Source organism: Pteropus alecto, unplaced genomic scaffold (assembly GCF_000325575.1).
Source record: "Pteropus alecto unplaced genomic scaffold, ASM32557v1 scaffold3555, whole genome shotgun sequence".
NCBI classification, from domain to species: Eukaryota; Metazoa; Chordata; class Mammalia; order Chiroptera; family Pteropodidae; genus Pteropus; species Pteropus alecto.
In genome coordinates, this window is record NW_006436742.1 from 17,087 (window position 1) to 23,401 (window position 6,315).

The following is a 6,315-nucleotide window of genomic DNA, read 5'->3' on the forward strand; positions in this document are numbered from 1 at the left end:
TACTTTCATCTATTCATATAATTGTTTCCCTTCTCTTTCTCATGAATACCCCTTGTCTTTACCTCATACTGGAACACTATTTGGGTTTCTGCCTGAATCAGTGTTTCCCGAACAGCTATTCTTTGATCTCAAATAAGCACTATTGAGTCTCACTTTAGCTCTTTATTTTTAAGGTCAACAGAACCATCTCATAAGGGAAAACATGACTAAGGAAAGAGAAGTCCCACATTTGCATATTATTATTTTAATTTTCCCATTCTTAATAAGAAAATCACTTCTGGAGAATGATATGTTTTTAGGGAAAAAGTGATAGATTTATTCTTCCTTGATTCAGCATACATCTGTTTTCTGCAGTAAGTCCTAGAAGCATATATAAACATAAACCAGTATTTTGCTTATTCAAAAAGATTTGGTACAAATGTTTTATAGATTTTTCTGATGGATTATTAATACAAACATGCTGTCCTTATGAAGGCTTTAACAATCTTCCAAGTATTTTTGTATCAGTTTTGTTTTCAATTTCCCCTACCACAATGAAAGTAAGAAATCCAAACTTTCAGTTTTGAGTGAATAGTTTGAGCTTACAAACTTCTTTAGTTGGTGAGTATCTGTTGAATCTTGATTCTCAGAATTCTATGGTTTTCTAAAATAAATTAAAAATGTCAATACAAAATCATATTGACACAAAATCATTCACACTTTCTTATCTAGATTTAGTTATAGCTGCTTTTTTTATCTGTTCAGTAGTTTATGTACACGTTTTTGCATTTACATATAAGAAACTTTTGTTTTAATAAGAAATATTTTTTCTCATAATTGAAACTCATATCTCTTGGCTAAAATACAACCAGTGGGCATTACAACAAGCTCTGTAAAGTCTACTACTCTGGAGACCCCAGTCAGTTTCTGTCCTAACGGGTTTGACAATACTGGCTTGATACATGACCAAGAGGAATGGTAACCCCACCCCCACTTCCCTGCATCTCTCAACTCTCCAGAAGTCAGAGTCTTCCTAACACAGTTCTCATTTCAAGGAAGCCTGCAGTCTTGCATGGAGAGGGAATTAGGGCGCTGGGAAGGCCTGCTGCTGAGTGTGTCTCAGCCCTCCAATGCTGCCTGTGACAGAGGAAAGGGCATGTGCAGAGAGGATCAGTGGCTCCATGTGATTCCTTAAGTGCCTTCTGTTTGTGAGCTTGCTAGTGCAGATCTAATAATAACATTTTATGAAAAGAAGATGTTTGTTTGATTAAGAATTTGGCATATTTAACAAAAATATTTTTCTAATTGACACGGTGAGATCTCAAAACTTTTAAGATACCTATTTGTCATTAAGTTTGACTAGATTTAAATGATCTTACTTTTCCACTTTTTTAGTGAAATATTTAAAAATGTTCTTGCTTTACATTGTTATTTTTGAAATTTAAAAAAATTAAAATTATTTTTCAGCAAGTACATGAAACCATGTTTATACATTTTTTCGTACTGAAAAAGAGACGTATGTCCAATTTATAAATTTACCACTAATGTAGTCTCTGAAAATCATACACATTTATTTTTTTTCTTTTTGATTTGTCAAAGACCAAAAAACAGTATTTGAAATTATTTGTATATAATTAAAATTGTGTATTATCATTCTAGTTTGTCAAATGCTGAAAACTTCATTGATTAAATATTGTTGACTTTTTTCTCTTCTCTTTTTAGTTAAAAATTATTAGGCTGACATGGATTAATAAAATCAAATATATATCAAGTGTAAAATTCAATAGTGTGTTGTATATATATTGTATTGTGTGTTTACCATCGCACATTAGATTTCCTTCTGCCACTAAATAGTTGACCCCTTTTACCCTAATTTCTTCCTCAGTCCCCCCTTCCCTCTAGTAACCACTAATCCACTGTCCGTGTCATGATTCTCTCTTTGTTTTTTTTGTTTTCAGTTTTATCCCCCACGTATGAGTGAAATCATATGGTTTTCAACTTTTTCTGTCTGACTTATGTCTCTTAGCACGATTATCTCAAGATCCATCCATCCATGTTGTCACAAATGGCAGTATTTCATCTTATCTTATGGCTGAGTGGTATTCCACTGTATACATGTACCATAACCTCTTTATCCTTTTTGAATGTGAGGATTATTTCATTTATTATCATCAGTGCCCATTGACAGTCATTAACTTTTACTATGTCCAATTTTACAATCTTAAATTCTCTATCTCTGTATCTATTGTTAAGACCTTTCAGTTATTTTTAAATAAATAACTAAAAAATGGTTCCTTTCTAATCATAAAAACCTGTTGTTTCTTTGAAGGATCAAAGATGATTTGGCTGATTCTGAAATTTCTCTACTGGATGCTAAATATTCTTTAAGACATTTAGTAATAATAAGCAAGGGTGAAAAGCAGGAATTTTTCTTACTATGTAGCTTTACATTTACTGAATATAAGGTTATGCCCTGTGATTTAGATACCACATTTTCTTTATAATAAATGTAAACTATATATAAAAGTATAATGAATAAATCAGAAATTATTTGAAATCCTGACACTCTGAAGAAGTCAATATCTTCTTCTAATATGGAGAATAGTTTGATGATTGCCAGAGGAAGGGGTGGGAGGTGGGCAAAATTGGTGAAGGCAGGCAAAAGGTACAAGCTGACAGTTATAAAATAGATGAGTCACAAGGATGAAATGTGCAATATGCTGACTCTAGTTAATAATACTGTATTGCATATTCGAAAGAAGTTAAGTCCTTGGCATGAAAAAATTTTTTGAAACTGTGTATGGCAGTGGATGTTAAGTAGATTTATCATGGCAATCATTTCACAATATGTAGAAACATCAACTCATTTTATATATCTGAAACTAATATAATGCTATATGTCTATTCTACCTCAATTAAAAATAGGGAAAATAATTTTTGTATTTTATGTATTTAATTCTCTTCATAGTAACTCTAAACAATAATTAAAAATATGATAAATAAACCAAAAATTATTTGAAATCCTACCACTGTGAAGAAGTCAGTATTTTCTTCTAATCGATATCTTGTCAAATGTTGCTGCTATGAATAAACATCCACTACAAATATGCACGTGCAAAATATTATGTAAAATTATGGAGTGCTCTCTTTTTTTTTTTTTGTAGAGCGTTACAATTTATACACACATATACATTCTTTCTCACACATCAGGAAAGCTTGGAAAGCCTTCAGTGACGCAAATCTAAATTATCATCTTAAGAGTCTCTGTAGGGTTGTACGTTGCAGATGTTCTCCAGTGTCTTAATAAGCTTCAACCGAGAGTGACTTCTTTTCACTTTTAGTTTTCTTCTGCTCCAGAAAAAACCTTTATTAAACAGTTGAAGAAATATCTATAATACTCCTTTTTAAGCAAATATATGTATGCTACCTGAGGTTACATCGACACAGTTTTTTAAAACAAAAGAATAAGTATTTTGTTTTTATTTTCAGAAAGAAAAAAAATGCCAAATTGATGCCCATAAGGATACGAAATTCATTTCACGCGATTCAAATAAAAAGACTTTAATGAAAAGACTATTTACATGGTGTATTATTTTCTTTGATCTACTGTAATACAATACTACAAATTGAGTGGCTTAAAATAATAAAAATTTATTTTCTCACATTTCTAGAATGCAGAGTCCAATCACAGTGTGTGGCCAGGGTCTAAGAGAGAATCATCCTTTGCTTTCAGTGGCTCTTGACCTTCCTGGATTTTTGGCCGCACTCTAATCTCTGCCTACATTTTCACATGTTCTTTTCTGTTTGTCTGTAACTGCTTTTCTAAACGCCCTGTGCTTTTCTGTCTCATAAAAACACTGGCTATATAATTTAGCAACCACTTTAGGCCAGGATGATCTCATTTCTTTAATTTACTACATCTGCAAAGAGCTTTTTTCTTTTTCTCAAATAAGGCCACATCTGCAGGTCTAGATGAACATACACTTAAGAGGGCAACATTCAACCCAATGCACATTGATATGGATAGTTTAGAGCGAAAGCTCTAGAAATTTCTAACACTAAATAGATATCACCAAAGCGAAACCTGAAGTTACAAGAGGAAGGAATGACATTATCAGAGGACAATGAGATTCGAGATAATAGAGGAGGGGCTTTGTAGTCTTAAAGCATCAAAATAAAAAGGAAAAAAGGCAAAGAGAATACTAAGATTACCCTGCGTCCACCATCTCAGCTGCTGCTGGTTTCTCTCATTGGCCAAATCAAATCAGAGTACAGAGAAAGATAGTAGAGAAATCTGAAGGGATGGGAATGTTAAGAAAATATATTGCAGAGCATGACTCTAATCCCTGGTTATATAACACACTTGGTTAACCATTGTTGTATTGCTCAGGCATTCTCTTAACTCACTAGTTCGCAGTGAGAGGAACCAGGGATGTTTAAATTAGATTGTTACAATAGAGATAATTTATGATTTGATTACAAAGAAACTCTTTACTTAATCCCATGAAACTAAGGTCCCTTAACATAATGTGAGGTTGTTATGATGATATTCATCATCATTTTTTAGAAACATAGACATAAAAGTAGGTTGTTTTTCTGTTATGTCTACATGAGAAACCTACAAGAATGTCCTTTTCTGTAATTCAAGTCTTTGCATCATCGTAATAACTTACTTAGTAGTTTTCTCAGTGCCATCATGATGTCTTTGTTCCTCAGAGTGTATATAATGGGATTCAATGTTGGGATCAAAATGGTGTAGAAGAGAGAGATCACTTTTCCAGTTCCTTCTGATTGATTTGTTTTGGGTTGCAAATACGTGATAGTAGCCGTTCCATAGAATAAGACCACAACTGTCAGGTGAGAAGAACAGGTGGAGAAGGCTTTCGCCCTCCCACTGGCTGATGATACTTTGAGAATGTTGGCAATAATTTTTCCATAGGAGACAATGATCAATAGAAATGGAACCATGACATACACTACTGCAGCCAGATTGACTGTGATCTCATTCAGAAATGTGTCACCACAAGCAAGCTTGAGAATTGCGGGAACGTCACAGAAGAAATGATTAATTTTGTTAGACCCACAAAAGGGGAGAGAAAAAATCTGACATGTTTGTCCAATTCCTCCTGGAACTACACTGACCCAGGAGGCAATGGCCAGCTGGACACAGACCTTGTGGTTCATGACCAGCGGGTAGTGCAGAGGTTTACAAATAGGCACATAGCTGTCATAGGCCCTTTTGCGCAGCTCAAGCAACCAAAGAAATGTTTCCTTTCTGGGTCAAAAGATCCATAAGCATTCTTGGAATAGTGACGGTTACATAACAGATTTCTAAAAAGAACAAATTGTTAAGAAAGAAATACATGGCGGTCTGAAGAACGGGGTAAATTCTTGTTATCAAAATTACGATGCTATTGCACATCAGGATAGTCAGATAGATGACCAAAAATATCCCGAAAAGAATCCATTGGCTATTGGGAATATCAGAAAACCCCAAAAGAACAAACTCCGTTATTGAAGTCATATTTGATTTTTCTGTTTTTAGTTTGTTCTTCATCTGCAAATATGGTAATTTTCAAGATGTTATTCATTTATGTTCTTGAACCACATTTTCCTCTTCTGTTAACTGCTTTGGATGCATGAATGTATTTCTATAATTTCTAAAGTCATGTCCATCGTCACTGTGCTCTGTTTCTGGAAAATGAATTTTGAAACCTCAGAAAGGAAGTGATGTGCATTTGAAATTAATCCAAGAAATAAAACCTAAAATAGGTTTTTTGTACAATGAGGTAATGATACGAGAAGAAAATGAGAAATGTGCATTCTTATTTAGAGCTTATCGTGCAGAAGTAATTTCTTATTATTTCATCCCGCAAAGAGTGGAAAATTGGTACATACTTTTGCTATTTTATTTGTCTGAGTTCACAAGGTTTTTTTTCTGAATTGATTGATTTATGCAACCTCGTTTCAATTTAAAGTGTTTCCCATAATTTTTTTGTTTAATTTTTATTTAAAATGAGTTTTAAACTCTTCCATTTATAGTCTTATGAGAATTAATTTTCTTAGACCAATCCTTTGTTACTGAGGGAATAAATATAAGCAATATTATCATGCAACTTTATATACCTCTCTTCTCACTTACATTAAATATGGAAACCATTAATCCCAGCATGTTGTTCAGTAACTTTCCTTATTAACACCCTTGTACAGTGTATGATAAATACCAATTAACTTTTAACTTAATCAATAAACACAATCCATTCATACCAATATTTTTTTTCATTTCCCTCCCTTCCTTGATAAGATTCTAGTATCAAAGAGTTCCACTGAACTAAA

The 6,315-nt window shown here is 33.1% G+C and overlaps 1 pseudogene; it reads right to left on the bottom strand.

Moving 5' to 3' along the window:
- Positions 1–4,635: 4,635 nt before the first annotated feature.
- On the bottom strand, positions 4,636–5,536 carry LOC102886747 (annotated as a pseudogene).
- Positions 5,537–6,315: the final 779 nt, after the last annotated feature.